The following is a 17,439-nucleotide window of genomic DNA, read 5'->3' as shown; positions in this document are numbered from 1 at the left end:
GTTAATAGAAAAAGAAATGCTGAGTAAAGAATAGACACAAGCAATGAATATAGGTGTGGGCTTTTCAAGAGAGAGTCACCGTGCATTGTCTTTACCATAGCTATATAAAAGATTTTTGTGAGTTCTCAGATTACCTTCAAAGGGTTCTAATAAATATAGATGATATCACAAGGTAGTTCCTGAGGTGTCCCAGACAGAATTACAGTGGGTTAGGTAAAACTCCCAATCACAGGGAGGTGTGAGGTTAGAGTTCATAGTTTTTGGTGAGATTTCCAGAAAATAAACAGGTCAGAGTAAGGCCATACTCAAAGTCATATACCCTTCAGATTTAAATCTCATATAATATAATATATATAATTATATATATATATATATATATATATATTCATCTATAAAAGAAGTATTGGACATTTGGCAATCTTCACAGCAAATGGGATTAATTGTGCTGCAATTCATGATTCTCAGATGCTAAGAATCTTCAACTAGACTATAGTGAGTGGCTCCTTCTCTTCTCCTATCTTCATTGTATTCTTTGTTTTAATCTTGCCTCAGAAGCACGTTAATATTTGTGGCATGTAGGTGATGGTTATAAGGGATACTTTCAAGTCATTATATTTCCTTCTCTCTTTGCCTCCTTGGTAGAGCCTTCCCATGTAGCTCAGACTGTAACTCTCTATGTAGCACAGGATGTCCTTAAGCTTGTGGTCCTCCTGTCCCCACCTGGCTGTATTCATAGCTTTTCTACAACTATGAAATCCTTTCAAAAATTTCCCAAGTTAGGCATTCATTTTTCTGATGTGGCTCAGTTGTGTAGCTGTTACTTCTGAACTGAAACATTTCTTCCTGGGGTAGGAGAAAAGCTCAGAAGACTCAAGAAGCTAACAACACCTAGTCAGTGTCCCTGGCTAGGCAGACAGACAGGGGAAAGGGCCCTTGGTGGATGTCTATATTTAAACCCAAGATAACAAAAAGGATGAACCCTTACTTCCTCCTTTCTCTAACAAGCCCCCCCCTCAGAAAAAAAAAAAAACAATTAGTCAGACACAGTCACTTACAAGTGTCTCTCTAACCATTAGCTATCTGCTTAGCTCCTAGATTGCTGGCTGTAAGACCAAGTGGATGATCCTGTTTGCTGAGCAGTTCACTACCACATGGTCACTGCCTGTGTGATCTGGCTGTGGCAGCTCTCCACCCCATCCCAACAGAAGTTGGGCCAGTTTCCCACATTTCTGGGAACTGTCTGGTTGACTTTGAACAACTGTGGTTGACTAGAGACAAAGTAGCTGAGGCTCTAGGAGTTTAGTCAGAAAAGTTGTGGTTGAGAATATTATGAAAAACTTCTGCGATCAACCTGTTCAGTTCCCTGTTCCCTCCTCAACACAAAGGATTTTCAGTTACTATTGTAGAATTCTCCACTGGATGATCACTCGGCCCAGGACACATTTTGTTACAGATAGACAGAGCTCCTAATTTACTTAAACCCCCTGAATTCAGCCCTCTGTTGAGTTTCCCAGCTCGGGGGCTCTGGTCCATGTTAGTGGATTCTTTTTGGCTTGTAATTAAGCCTGGCTGCTATTTATGTCTCAATTTTACTTTTGAATCATGTTTAATAAAGCCTGTTGCATATATTCCTCATACTGACCTTGCAGATTGTCTCACTGCTCAGGGCTGGCAATTCTTTGACTCTCCCTCAGTTCTACAAGCATTCCCCCAGCTGTGAGGGGAAAGGCTCAGAAGACTCAAGAACCCAGTTGGTTCAGGAAGCTCCTAAGGTACAAAATCCATAAGGACCCTAGCTCAAGGGATAAAGGTAGCACACAATTGCTGAGGAGTTGAAAGTCTTGTGGAGCTGACTACAAATCTGTCAGAGAGTCCAAGAGTGTATCTTTTGTCAGTCTTATTGTGTTAGGATGAACATTTTAGTGATACAGCTGCATTTGTATCACTCATGCTGTTATAGGTAACTCTTCACCTATGGTCCTACAATTAATCCTAATAAATTCATTGCTTCAAAAATAAGACTTGGGCAGAAGTATCTTTGGTCTGTTAGTATTCCACCTGAATAAACAGATTTTTTAACATCTCTCCAGGACATGTCACAAAACACAAATTGTCCCTGAACAGGGACAAACTACCATGATCAAAGAAGAGGTGGAGAGGAGTAGCTGCATGGCCCCTGTGATAAGAGATACGACATGCAGCTCAGGTTGAGCCATCTGAGGATGCAGTGACCAGAAGGGCCATACTGATATGGATGCCCTTCTTCATGTGGCATGGCATGGTATGTCTCCTTGCTGAAGTGGCAGTTGCATGTATCCTGGCACAGGTGATAAGACATGCAACCAACTCTGAGTCATCTGAGAGTAGAGTGTCCCAGGTCACCATCTCATTTTATGTTAGGTGGTGACATACCTGTTTGATGAATGTGGTCTACTTTGAGAGTGAGGGTGTGTCCTCCAAATATCTGACTGACTAAAGCAGATATGGCAATCTCAAAAGTAGCTTGTACACAGTAGGGTTGTATGCAGGCTGTGGCAGCTATTACACGCCATCTGAAGCTCAACTATTTGCTCCAAAAGAACTTAAACATGGGCTGGAGAGATGGTTCATCAGTTAAGGTGCTTGCCTGCAAAGCCTAAACACTGGGTTTGATTCCCTAATACCCACATAAAAGCCAGATGCACAAAGTGGCATATGCACCTATAGTTTGTTTGCAATGACTAGAGCCCTGGTGAGCCCATATATCCTCTCTCTCTCTCTCTCTCTCTCTCTCTCTCTCTCTCTCTCTCTCTCTCTGCTTTCAACTAACTAATTAACTACTAAAAAATAAAAAAGGCAACCATGTAAGGGAAGGATTATAATGGGAATAATACATGTGGATACTATCCTCCACATTATCCTGATTAGGCATGAAAGTGAAACAGGGAGAAGAGTAGAAGGAGGCATTGGCTTGCCATTTCCTACAGCAGGCCTGGTGCAAAGGAAAAACAGTACCCACTAGATCTGTCTGATCCAAAGACTTGGGACTCATGGGAAGAATTAGACAGGCAATGGGGACACTCCTTAGGAAGATACTCCTTAGGTTTGACTTTCAAAGGAAAATCCATGATTTAACATTCTGGCCAACATAGGGAACTATAACGTTCAGGGAGTACTCTACATCTGAACTACTTAAATTGAAGACTTCAAAGCAAGGAATAAAAGGATGTCACACAACCTGGCGTATAAAGCTGTGGGACATGGCGGTGTATTGAATTTCTACACATCCTGCAAGTGAGGAAACTGAATGATACAACTACCATCCTTCCTTGAAACATGACATAATAACCTGAGATAAATCAGTCTCTAACAGACTGGCTCATACCAGCCATTAGAGGCACTTGGTCATTGTTAACTAAAAATCCCATGGATATCATGGACTCTAAAACAATAGAGGGACAGGCATTACAAATGAGAATGAATTTTCTATCACCTATAGAAATTGACAGTTGAGAATAAAAATAATTTCAATTAAAGAGAAATAAAAGCTAGTTATAGCTGTTTGCTCACTGATATTTGCATTTACAAATCTCCACAGTCACTATTTCATGATTTATAGGGTCCTCTTTATTTTAGAGAGAGATACAAGAGATAGATCAGTGGTGCCATAAAGCAGTAAGATCCATTTCCTTTTAATAGGGAGAAGCTACACTTTACCTTGTTTGAGGTATTTGGAAATAAATCTTATTGAGAATAGGATCTCTTATATTGCACCAACAATGGTGACTCCTCCTACCGCATTCTCATTACATACAGCTATGGTTACCATTGATAAAAGTATTAAACAAATTGTGTTTTTTTTTTTTTAATTTATTTGAGAGAGACAGACACAGAGAGAAAGACAGATAGAGGGAGAGAGAGAGAATGGGCGCGCCAGGGCTTCCAGCCTCTGCAAACGAACTCCAGACGCGTGCGCCCCCTTGTTCATCTGGCTAACGTGGGACCTGGGGAACTGAGCCTCGAGCCTGGGTCCTTAGGCTTCACAGGCAAGCGCTTAACTGCTAAGCCATCTCTCCAGCCCCAAATTGTGTTTTCATGGCACATCTATAGCGTGCTTATGAACATCAAGGCTATTTTAACATGAAACAACAGAGGCACCAGAAAATGAGTAATGAACCACACAGGTCATAGCTAGTGTGGCTCTGGAGTCTATGAACCTAATCACTTTCTTGGCATGCTCCTGAGGAGATCTCTACTATTTCAGTTATTTTATTTCTAGTCAATCAAATTCACTATCAGAACTGTGAGTATGACAGACAGATTTGGAGGTCAGTTTGGTGTGGATTTTCCTAATGAAACTAGACCTGAAGTTTATTGGCTGTTCTCTAGTATGGAAATTCATTACATTCACTGGCACACATAGGTAACAGAGAAAATAATTCTGTTATATTTGGCCTTCCCTTTAAAGGTGGCTTGAACTGGGTATCATAGAGTAGACACTGCTCAGCTCTTTAAGGGCTAACTTGTAAACATGTAATTGGAAGAGCTGGTGTCATTGGAGAATCTACAGCAAGTTTTAAATAGCTCCCAAGTGCTAAGCTGATCTTTCCAAGGCTAAGTTATCAAAAATAGTCTTTTGGTTTGCATGTATGACCTTTCCTGGTCAGAGAAGCTGAGCTTTGAAGGCCACTCTCCCTTTAATACTCCCTAGTGTTACTAAACTCAGAGCATTCTTATATACAAACTATAATTTAAAAATTGATGTGATCTCAAACAGGGTGCATGAGACAAGTTGAAGACAGTAAAACAAGTGTCCAGGTCCTGTCTTTGCCAGAATAATTTAGCCAGAAATAGATATAACTCTAAACAGAGAGCCTGGAGCTTCTACAGACAGTTGAGAATGTTAAATATTGTTAAATTGTTCCACCTGACTTGTCCAATAATGATGGACGAAGCACTAATGCAGTCTGATGGTTCTGCTCAGTTCTTTGCAGTAAGCCTGGAAAAGAGGTGTCAACATTTAAAAATCTATTTTACAATTTTTCCCCTGAGAACAGTTGTGGTCAACATTTATGTGTATAGCCTGTGAGGAAGAAGAAACACTATTTCCATGCAGTTATTTTCTCCATATTTCATTATGTATTAATATTATGGAGTCAGAAATGCTAGTGCTGCAACATGAGGTCACACATGTGCAAACATTATGAAACATGAAAAGTGAACTAATAAAATCATAGTATATTTAATGTAATTAGGGAGCCAAGTTTTAGCACTATAGTTCATTTGAAAAACCTCTTTCTATATTACTTACTTTTCTTGTGGCTTTGACCAAATACTTGGCATAGACCACTTTGGGAGGAAAGGTTCATTAGGGCCTGTGAAATTTTAGTGGGTCTCAGTTCATGATGGTGGGAAAGACTGGTAGCAAGCGCTCTGTGTAAGGGGTTAAGAGCAGTCGGCAGCACCTTGTTTACATGTTAGAACAGGAGGAAGAGAATGTAGGCTAGAATCAATGATTCTTCAAAGGCTCACTTCTGGTGATCTGTTTATATCAGGCAGATTGCCCTTTCTAAAGGCTCCATAACTTTCAAAATAGTGCCACAGGCTGGGGAACCAAGGGTTAAAAGCATGAACCTGTAAGGAAGATTTTAGATTTAAACCACAGCAACTACTTTGGTTAAGAAAAGAAAATTATGGTTTATTGTTCTTTTCTGTGAAAGAATTTCTAACTATCCATCTATCAGAACTGTTATATTCATGTTCAATATTCAGTCATCTAATTAATCAGTAGAAAATTTGATCTAATTTTCTAGGTTAGTTGATTGCAACTTAACACTGCTTACCTTGTATATCATGATTGTAGGTCAGCTTTTAGTCAAAGAATGGAATAAATGCCATTTTATTTTCCTTAGGATAGCTACAGAAATGAAATAACTATTTTTGGAAGCATTGTTTCATTATTTACCCATAATTAAAGTAGGGAAATAATTAAGTGCAATAATTTGGATTTAAATGCTCCTCAAACCTCATGGGTTAAAGATCAGGCTCCTAGCTTGTTGCTACTGGGAGATAGCCCAAACATTTAAGAAGTAGGGTCTGCAGTATAGTACTTGAAGTCTTAGCTAGAACAATAACACAAGATAAAGAAAAAAAACAGTGATAAAAATAAAAAAAAATTTACAAGTCAATCACCTTTATTTGCAGATGACGTGCTCTTATACTTAAAACATTTTCAAGACCATATCAGATAAGACTCTTGAGGAACAAAATCAACACACTACCAGTAGTTTTTTCCACATAGTGATAACTAACTTGCTAAAGAAGCAGTCAGAATAAAGAATTCCTTTTCAAAATAGCTTCAGAAAAATAAAGCAGGAAAATGGATGGATCTGGAAAGGATTATACTAAGTGAGGTAACCCAGGCCCAGAAAGCCAAATGTCGCATGTTCTCTCTCATGTGGATCCTAGCTACAGATGATTGGACTTCTGTGTGAGTAGGAAGAATACTCAGTATCAGAGGCCAGTAAGCTAGAAATGAGATATAAGGGGAATAATAAGGGAGGGAGGGGGCAATTAATAGGATGGTGTTGTATATATATAAGTAGAAGAACAGATTAATGGGTGTAAAAGGCCTAAGTGAGGTCAGGGGAAGAGATTGAATAAAGGAGAGGTGGAGGGAGGGCTAATCAAAAACTAAAAGGGTATAAATAAGTTATATGGGAACCTACTCTTTTGGACAATTGAACACACAGGAGCCATAGATTGTTACTAGAAAATTTTCAGTGCCAGAGATGGGGTACCTTCCATTGAGTTGTTGGCCAGGAAGGTCCCTGGTACCCTACAAAACATCACAGGCCATTGCCACAGGAATAGATGGTAAGACCCTATTGCTGAAGGCTCTACATACTTGGGCTGTAAGGTCACTGAGAAATCCTGCTGGAGTTGAGCTTAAAACCTCCTCTATGTAGATTAGCTGACAGAAAGCTGGAAAAAGCTATGCTGCATTCAGTTAAATGGGAGAGAAAGAAATCACCAGTGGAGATATGTGGTGGTTTGAATAGAATAGATAGCCCCCAATATATTCAGTTGTTTATTTGTTTGTAGTTTGCATCTGCAGGTAACTGGCTGGAGGCAATGTCCCTGGGTGGATCTTAAGGTGTGGTGGTGGGTTTCAGATTTCAATCTAAATATATGCAAAGTGTGCCTAGCTGGAGTTCCTAAAGTGTGCTATTTGGCTTTTGGCTTTTTGGCTTGTGCTTCTTTCTCTCTCTTTCTGCTTAGTCCTGTGAAGCCATGCCAGTTTCTTCCGCCATTATGGAACTTCCCCTGGATCTGTAAGCTTCAATAAATATCCCTTCCTCTATAACTGTGTCTGGTTTGAAAGTTCATCTCAGTGAACCTGAATCTGTCTGCTGCAAAATACTCAACAGTGGACAGTGAACGTCTTATATTTAGCCAGCCAGGCCAATGAGCCCATGGGTGCAATAGTGGCACATCTATTATGGGGGAAACAAACTACCCTATAATTTGACTGAAGGACCACTGCATGGGAGGGAATACATGCCTGATACTGAAAGTCTACAACAGGGGTAGTCATGAACCCTAGGGATGTGACATCTGCTATTATCTGGCTAAATGTATATACTATGCTCACCAAACTGCCCAGTAAGCACTTCTCTTAATTTTCATACCCATATATTAATGGTATTCTCACTTTTGGTTGCAGAACCTTCTGTTTTCAGATGTAAGTGACCTTGGGATGACTCAGAAGGCACCATGGTGTTGAGAAGAAGTGACAGAAGAGTGTTGAGCACTGAAATATCTCGATCACACCTTCCAAGGCTCAGGATCCATTGTGGAAGAGGTGGTGGAAAGAATGTAAGGGCAAAAGGAAGGATACGACTCCTTACAACATGGTCCTCCAGACACAAAATGGCCTGGATATCCATGACCTCACAGTACCTTACACTACCTACTCAAGACTGTCATAATAGGAATAAAAAATCATGACATCAAAATAAAAGAGAGTTGGGCTGGGCTTGGTGGTGCATGCCTTTAATCTCAGCACTTGGGAGGCAGAGGTTGGAGGACCACCATGAGTTTGAGGCCAGCTTGAGACTACAGAGTGAATTCCAGGTCAGCCTGAACTAGAGTGAGACCCTACCTTGAAAAAACCAAAAAATAAGAAATATAAATAAATAAAAGTGAGACTGATTGAGAGGAGGAGGGGATATGATGAAGTGTGGAATTTCAAAAGGGAAAATGGGGGGAGGGAAGGAATTGCTATGGGATATTGTTTACAATCATGGAAGTGGTTAATAAAAAATAAAATAAATAAATGAAAAATAAAAAACTACAAAAAAGAAAAATAAAGTGAAATGTTTAGGAATAAATGTAAACAAGGACATTAAGAGGCCTCCACAATGACAACCTTAAGGCACTGAAGAAAGAAATTGAAGATACTAGAAAATGAAAAGATCTTTCCTACTCATGAAGTAGCCAGAATTCAGATTATAAAATGGATATATTCCTGACAGAAATCTATACACCCAAAGCAACCCCATCAAAATCCCAGTACCATTCTTCAAAGAACTAGAAAAAAGTAGCCTCAAGTTGATCCAGAAGCAGAAAAGGACTCTGCATAACCAAGGAAATCCTTAGCAGAAGGTGTGTTATTGAACTATCACAACACTTGATCTCAAATTTTACTACAGAATCATAGTAACAAAAACAGTATGGTACTGGCACCAAAATAGGCACATAGATGAATGAAACTGAATGAAGCTATATAACTATAGCATCTGTTGAAGTTACCTTTGTCTTGCTAGTACAAAGCATCCAACCAAAAGCAACTGAGAGGAAAGTTGTTTATTTTGGCCTGCTGTCTCTAACAGAAGCTCCATGATGGCAGGGGACAGTATGGCATGAGCAGAGGCGGAGCATCACCTTTGCCACTGCAGATAGAAACATCAGCATGAGAGTGAGACATACTCTGTCAAGGAAACACTGTCTGTAATCCCCTTAAACCCACCCCCAACAGCACTCCTTCTCCAGCATGGATCCACCTCCAAAATTATACTACCTTAGAACCAAGCATTCACAACACATGGGGTTTCCAGGGGCCACCTGATCCAAACCTCCACACTACCCAATTTGGGACCAAGTTGCCAACAATATACATTGGAGAAAAGATAGCTTCTTAAATAAATGATGCTGGAAGAACTAGTCTTTAAGACTGATGAAATAAATTGGCAATACATGAGTTAGTAGAATAAAAATCATGCAATTTTAACACATGCACATGTGTATCTGAATCTATTGAATTGACATTGACTCTTACATGAGTCTTTAAGACTGATGAAATAAATTGGCAATACATGAGTTAGTAGAATAAGAATCATGCAATTTTAACACATGCACATGTGTACCTGAATCTATTGAATTGACATTGACTCTTACATGATGTCATCATAGGCAAAAGGGAAGTGACAGTTCTAGAATGGACAGTTTTAGAGAAGTAGTAAATGATTGGTAAGGGAGGGGGCTGAATGGACCTTGAAAAACACATTGTGGCCTGGTTAAAGTCCCTGTGTGCCCCATATGTGGGTGTTTAATTTTCAATCTCTTTGTCTGTAATAAGCATTCAATCATTGATTGGTATAATTTCTGTGTTTAGATAATATATTAAGTTGTCTTCTGTTGCCATAACTGTGAATGAATAATTGGTAAAAAGTACTTAGTAGGCTCATGGTTGTGAAGGCTGGGAAGTCTAAGAGAATGGTGCTGGAATCTGCTCTGCACATCATAAGGTCCTTCCTGAGGTATCAAGGTGGAGAAAATGGGCAGGAATACCAACTCGTGTCTCTCTTCCTCTTCTTGTAACTTCACTAATACTATTATTGGGGCTCCACCTTCATGATCTCAACTAATTCTAATCTCCCATATACTCCCTCCAGATATCATTACTCTATAAATTCAGGGATTAAGTTTTCATCATGCGAATTTCATGGGAAGACACATTTAAACCACAGCATTCTGCATCTGCCCACCAATTTAATGTCCTTACCACAAAGTACATTAATTCAACCCTAACAGCCTCAAAATTTTAACTCATACTAGCACCAGCTCAAAAGTTCCATTATATGCAGATCAAATAAAGATAAGACTCAAGGGCTGGAGAGATGGCTTAGCGGTTAAGCGCTTTCCTGTGAAGCCTAAGGACCCCGGTTCAAGGCTCGGTTCCCCAGGTCCCACGTTAGCCAGATGCACAAGGGAGCGCACGCATCTGGAGTTCATTTGCAGAGCCTGGAAGCCCTGAGGCGCCACTCTCTCTCCCCCCCCTATCTGTCTTTCTCTCTCTGCCTGTCGCTCTCAAATAAATAAATAATTAATTTAAAAAAAAAAAAGATAAGACTCAAGGCATAAATCATCCTGGGGCAAACTCACTCCAGTTGGAACTTTGGAAACCTAACAAGTTATTTTCTTCCAAAATGCAGTCACAGGACAGTCATGGGACAGACATATCCATTTAGTTGGGGCAGAGGAAGGGTGGAGAGGCAAAAACAAAGGAAAACTGGTCAAAATCAAGTTCAAAATCTATGAGAACATATTGCCTTGAATTTGGAAACTAACTTCCTTGATTCAGACTCCATAGATTGTTCATGCAGAAGTAGGGTTTTCCCATTGCTTTGATGAGTTTTCTCTCTTTCTCTCTGTCCCAGATATACATGTGGTATGTGTGTGAATGTGTGTATGCATGCTTCTGGTGTGTATGTGTGAATGCTAGTGCTCATGCAGATGGTGGCATGGTCCATGCTATGTGTCTTCTTCAATTACTTTCTACCTTATTTCTCTCTCTCTCTCTCAGTCTCTCTTTTTCAAGGTAGGGCCTTTCCAGGCTGACCTGGAATTCACTATGTAGTCTCAGGGTGGCTTCAAACACACAGAGATCCTCCTCAGTGTTGGGATTAAAGGAGTGTGCCACCACACCCATCTTTCACCTTATTTTTTAAAAAAAATTTTATTTATTTATTTGATAGTGACAGAGAGAGAGAGAGAAAGAGGCAGACAGGGAGAGAAGAGAGAGAATGGGCGCGCCAGGGCCTTCAGCCATTGCAAACGAACTCCAGATGTGTGCGCCCCCTTATGCATCTGGCTAACGTGGGTCCTGGGGAAATGAGCCTCGAACCGGGGTCCTTAGGCTTCACAGGCAAGTGCTTAACTGCTAAGCCATCTCTCCAGCCCTCACCTTATTTTTTGACAGGGTCTTTATTAAACCTAATCTCAACAATTTGACTAGACTAGCCAGCCTCCGTCAGGGATTCTACTGACTACCTCCCTAGCACTAGGATTTCATATATGTACTGTTGTACCAGTTTTTAAGTGGGTGCTGAAGACCTAAGTGAGGGTCCTCATGCTTGTACCACAAGCATTTACCACTGGAACCTTCTCCCCAGGCCCCATGTTTCAGCTGTCTTAATGTGTGCAGTTCTCCCATTCCGGAATTTTATGTTAGGAGCCCTACAATTCTGGGATCTCTGTGGTAGCCTCATTTTCATGTCCCCATTAGGTATTATTTAGTAGGAACTATTGTTGTGTTCTTGGTCCTACTCACACGTTCTAGTGGGGGCTGTCAGTGGTGTCTCTGACCTCACCTTTTGGGAAGGCATGGCCCTTTCAGGGCCATGTGCAGTGGCTTCACTTATGCAATGTCTTTGCTTAGGTCCCCAGGTCATCTAGATAGAGGAACCCATATTCTTACAGCTCTGGAATTCCACATGGCTATTGACATATCACCATGGGATTACCACCAAGGCTTCCTTTCTACTTGCACCTTCCTGCACAGCTGGTGGAGCCATGTTGCCCTTGGGACTTTTTAACATTTCTTGAAACACAACTGGGACAGCCTAGGACTGCTGTGACAGAATGCAGAAGCAGAGTTCTAAGGTGGTTCTGAGCAGGGAGGCTATCAATAATTGGTATCCTGAGCCTCACTTCTGTAGTCATTTGGTCCTAGAACTCTGGGCCTGTGGTGGGAAAGGGACACCCCTGAAATCCTCAAAATGCTATCAGGATCTTTCTGTCATTGTTATAAGAAGATGAGAGACAGATGATAGATAGATAGATAGATAGATAGATAGATAGATAGATAGATAGTCGATAGATATAAAGAGACTTTTTTTCCTGTCAAAGTGCTAAAATGATAAAGTCAATTCTGGAAGGAAATTATTGTGTGGGAAGCCCCCCTTCCTAAGTCAGAGACCAAATCAAAGCTGCCATTTCAACATTTAGTAAGAAGTCCTCAAAAGTTTCCATTCATTTAGGCTTACTCTAGGAATTGTGCCATTTTAAATATTTTAGCCAATCACCGAAAAGTGTGAGGTCAAGCTCTGGCTTATCAGAGTGAGACACAAGACCCTCCCATGAAACCCAAGCAGATTTCCTGCTCTGTGTGTGGTCTGTTTGGACTCCTTATGGCTGTGTGGCCTGATGCAGATGTAAACATTGTCTTGCCAATGTACATTGGATTGTGTGGATACTCCTGGACCCAAGACTTATTTCTAACAATTATGGAAGCTTGTCTTGGATTCCTCTGTGACCAGAGCTCTTGGGGTCTGATCCTCACCTAGAGAAGGTGCATCCCACTACCTCATGCTGTGGTACTGTGTGTGGAAATGTCTCTCAGCCTTGGAACCAATAGAAGCCTAGAATCAAAAGTAGACTTGCAGACTGAGGAGATGGACCAGTGTTTAAAGGCATTTTCTTACAAAGCCTGGCAACACATGTTCAATTCCCCAGGACCCACATAAAGCCAGATGCACAAAGTAGCACTTGAGTCTAGCCTTTATTTGTAGCAGCACAAGGGCCTGGCATGTCCATAGAAACACATACACTCTGTCTTTCTCTCACTGTTGTTCTTTGCTTGCAAATAAATCAATAATAAATATTAAAAGAAACCAGAAATAAACTGGCACCACAGATACAGGTCTTATGCAAAGCATCATTATGACCAGATAACTTCATGAAGACAACAAAGTGGGAAAAATTGAGTTAAAAGTACTGCGGGCTGGGCATGGTGGCATACACCTTTAATCCCAACACTCTGGAGACAGAGGTCAGAGGATCACTATGAAGTTTGAGGCCTGTCTGAGACTCCATCCACAATGAATTCCAGGTCAGCCTGAGCTAGAGTGAAACCCTACCTTGAAAAAAAAAAAAGTACTGCCTTGGTGGTCAGGAAATCCTGATGCATAATTAAATGTGAAGTGAACTCCCATGAGGATAGAGAGTGATTGGCTAGAATATAAAACCCTCCAATGGCTGGGGAGGGGGGGGTTAGTTTCTGATCAGGACACCACAATCACTGGATGGGATTGGGAAACAAGGCTTTCTCCTTAGGTACAGAGAAACAGGTAACAAAGGGACTAGTAACAAAATGCTTATAGATAGTCCCCTAGGGCTCATGTTGCAATGTTGGAGTGATATTCCCTGAATAGAAGGGAAAGAAGTAACAGATGGTTTAATACTGTGATGTGATCTGGATCCCAGAATCCAGTCTTAAACCAGCAGGTTCTGTCACCAAAATCAGGTCTGATGAAGATTGGGTGTGTGAGCTTCTTATAGAATATCTTAATACCAAAAGTCCCATGAGATAAGAAGAAATAGAGTCTGCTTAAATTTAAATTGTTAGTATCTGCTTTGTCATGCTGTTAAAAGTACAAATTTAGGGCTGGAAAGATGGCTTAGCAGTTAAGGCACTTTCCTGCGAAGCTAAAGGATCCAGGTTTGATTCCACAGGCCCCATGTGACAGATGCACAAGTTAGCACATGTCTCTGGATTTTGCTTGCAGTGGCTTAGAGGCCCTGGAGCGCCCATTCTCTCTCTGTCTACCTCTCTCTCTCTTTGCTTCCTTCCTTCTCTCTCTCTCTTTCTCAAATAAATAAATAAAAGTAATATTTTTTTTAAAGTACAAATTTTAGATTAAAGATTGCTTAATGCTGTGGAGTAACTCAAACGAGAAGAGACAATTTGAACCAAACTTCTTTCATCCCCTGATATTCTGGGTTTTCATGTTACCTATATATAAAATTTGTTTTCATGACTCTTTTTTTTAATTTAATTTAATTTATTTATTTGAGAGCGACAGACACAGAAAGACAGATAGAGGGAGAGAGAGAGAATGGGCACGCCAGGGCTTCCAGCCTCTGCAAACGAACTCCAGATGCGTGCGCCCCCTTGTGCATCTGGCTAACATGGGACCTGGGGAACTGAGCCTCGAACCTGGGTCCTTAGGCTTCACAGGCAAGCGCTTAACCACTAAGCCATCTCTCCAGCCCTTTTGTTTTCCTTTTAAAAAAATTCTTTTATTAAGAGACAGTGAGAGAGGAAAGGAGTGAGGGAGAGGTGAGAGAAAGAAAGAATGAATAGGCATCCAGAGCCTCTTGCAAATGAATTTCAGACTTGTAGTTAGCTTCATGTTGCTAGCACAAAACACCCAACAAAGAGCAGCTTGTGGGTAGGAAAGGGTACATTTTGGCTTATGGACTACAGGTGGATCTCCAAGGTGGCAGGAAACAACATGGCATGAGCAGAGACTGGACATCACTTTTGGCCAATATCAGGTGGACAGCAGCAGCAGGAGAATGTGTAAAACATTGGTAAGGGGAAGCTTATATAGCACCCATAAGCTCACCACTGACAATGCACAACAAGGCTCCTGTTCCCAAATTGCCATCAGCTGGGGATTAGTCATTCAAAACATACATTTATGGGAGATACCTGACTCAAACCACTGCAAGGTGGTTACACCACTTTGTGCATTTGGCAACCATCAAAATATCAAACAACAGCACATGCAGGCAGACTATGGGAAAAGAGGAACCCTCATCTACTGCTAATGGGAGTGTAAAGTTGTACAATCATTAGGAAAATCAATATGAATACTTTTCAAAATGTTGAAAATAGAAGTACCATTAGATCTAGATATACTTCTGTTGAGCAATACACTAAAGTCTATTATTTTTTTCCTTTTTTATTATTGACGACTTCTATACTTACAGACAATAAACCATGATATTTCCCTCCCCTCCTCCACTTTCCACCTCACAACTCTGCCCTCCATCATATCCTCTCCCTCTCTCCATTAGTCTCAATTTTAACTTTATGTCATCATCTTTTTCTCCTATGATGAGGAGCTTGTGTAGATATTGCTAAGCACTGTGAGGTCATGGATATTGAAGCCAATTTCTATCTGGGCAGTTGCATTGGAAGGAGTGGCTTCCTTCCTTTGGCTCTTACATTCTTTCTGCCACCTATTTCACAATGGACACTGAACTTTGGAGGGTGTGATAGAGATGTTTCAGTGCTGGACACTCCTTTGCCCCTTCTTCTCAGCACTATGTTGCCTTTTGGGTCATACTAGTGATCACTGCCATCTGAAAAGTGAAGCTTCTCTAACTAAAAGTGAGAGTAGCATTGATGTGTGAATATGAAATTAAGTGAAGTGCTTTCTGGGCCATTTGGTGAGAATAATCTATACATTTATCCTGACAAGAGCAGGCTTTATACCTCTAAGGCTCAGGACCTCTCCAGCCATAGGCTTTTGGTTAGGTTTTCAGTACCAGGCATGTATTCCCTCCCATAGAGTGGGCCCTAAGTCCAATTAGAGAGAAGTTGGTTTCCCCCTGAGCTGACATGCCACTATTGTACTTATTCAGTCATTTGGCCTGTCTGTACAAACTTGAGGCTTCCAGCATCCATGGTTTACACCACTGGTGACTTCTGTCTCCCATAGGGCTGTACACAGTACAGCTTTTTGCAGCTTTCAGTTGGCTAGTCTATAGGGAGAAGGTGTTCTGCTCAGCACCAGGTTGATTTCTCAGTGACTGCTGCTCAGGCATGTGAAGTCTTCAGCAATAGGGTCTTACAATCTGTTTCTCAAGGGAAACCAAGGGCCTTGGCAATAGCCTATAATGTTTTGGAGGCAACATGGACTTCCCTGGCCAACGACTCACTGGAAGGTATCCCATCCTGGGCACTGAAAATTTTCTGGTAACAATCTTTGGGTTCTGGATGTGCCATTTTTCAAAAAGGTAAGTTTTCATATGTCTTATTCAGAATATCTTGAATTTTGTTTGAGCCTTCCTCCCATCCTTCTTTTACATAAGCTCTTTCCCTGACCTTAGGCCTTTCTCCTCCCTGTAATCTGTTCTTCTACTTACATATATACAATACCATCCCCTTAAACCCTTCCCTCTCCTCCCTCCCTATAGCCTTTTGCTAGCTCACTGGCCTCTGCTAGTGATTTTTGGTTCCAGCTCACACACAAGTCTATATATTTGTACTTAGGATCCACATATGAGAGAGAACAGGAGATATTTGGCTTTTTGGGCTTGGGTTAGCATAATCCTTTCCAAATCCATCCATTTCCCTGAAAATTTCATAATTATATTTTTTTACTGCTTGTTGTAGTAAGGTTTGCATTGCTGGTAGAAATCACCTGACTAAGAGCAGCTTTGGGGGCAAAATGATTTATTTTGGCTTACAGACTCAAGGGGAAGCTCCATGGTGACAGGGAAAATGATGACATGAGCACAGGGTGGGCATCACCCCCTGCCCACATAAGGTGGACAACAGGAACAGGAGAATGTGCCAAACACTGGCATGGGGAAACTGGTTATAACAGCTATAAGCCCTACACCAACAATATACCGCCTCCAGGATGCTTTAATTTCCAATTGCGATCATCTGGGGAACCTAGCATCCAGAACACCTAAGTTTATGGGGGACACCTGAATCAAACCACCACACTGCTGAATAGAATTCCATTGTACAAATGCACCGCATCTTTATTATCCATTCATCTGTGGAGGGACATCTAGGATGGTTCCATTTCCTAGCTATTGTGAATAGAGCAGCAATAAACATGGTTGTGCAAGTATCTCTATAGTAGTGAGAAGAGTCTTTACAACATATGCCTAGGAATGGTATAACTGGGTCATATGGTAAATCTATTTTTAGCTGTTTCAAGACACTCCCACTAATTTCCACAATGGCTGGACCAGATTACATTCCAACCAACAGTGTAGAATGGTCCCCCTTTTACCCATCCTCACCAAAATTTATTGTCATTTGTTTCCTTGATGATAGCCATTCTGACGGGAGTGAGATGGAATCTTAAAGTAGTTTTAATTTATATTTCCATGATGGCTAAGGATGTAGAAAAGTTTTTTTTAGATATTTATATGCCATCTGTATTTCTTCTGATGAGAACTTTCTATTTAGTTCCATATCCCATTTTTTAATTGGGTGGTTTGATTTCTTATTGTTCTGTTTTTGAGTGCTTTGTATATTCTGGATATTCATGCTCTGTCAGATGTGTAGCTGACAAAGGCTTTCTCCCATTCTGTAGGTGGTCTCTTTGCTCTATTCACAGTGTCCTTTGCTGTACAAAAGCTTTG

This window comes from Jaculus jaculus, chromosome 2 (assembly GCF_020740685.1).
Source record: "Jaculus jaculus isolate mJacJac1 chromosome 2, mJacJac1.mat.Y.cur, whole genome shotgun sequence".
NCBI lineage: Eukaryota > Metazoa > Chordata > Mammalia > Rodentia > Dipodidae > Jaculus > Jaculus jaculus.
Note: the sequence above shows the minus strand (reverse complement) of the source record.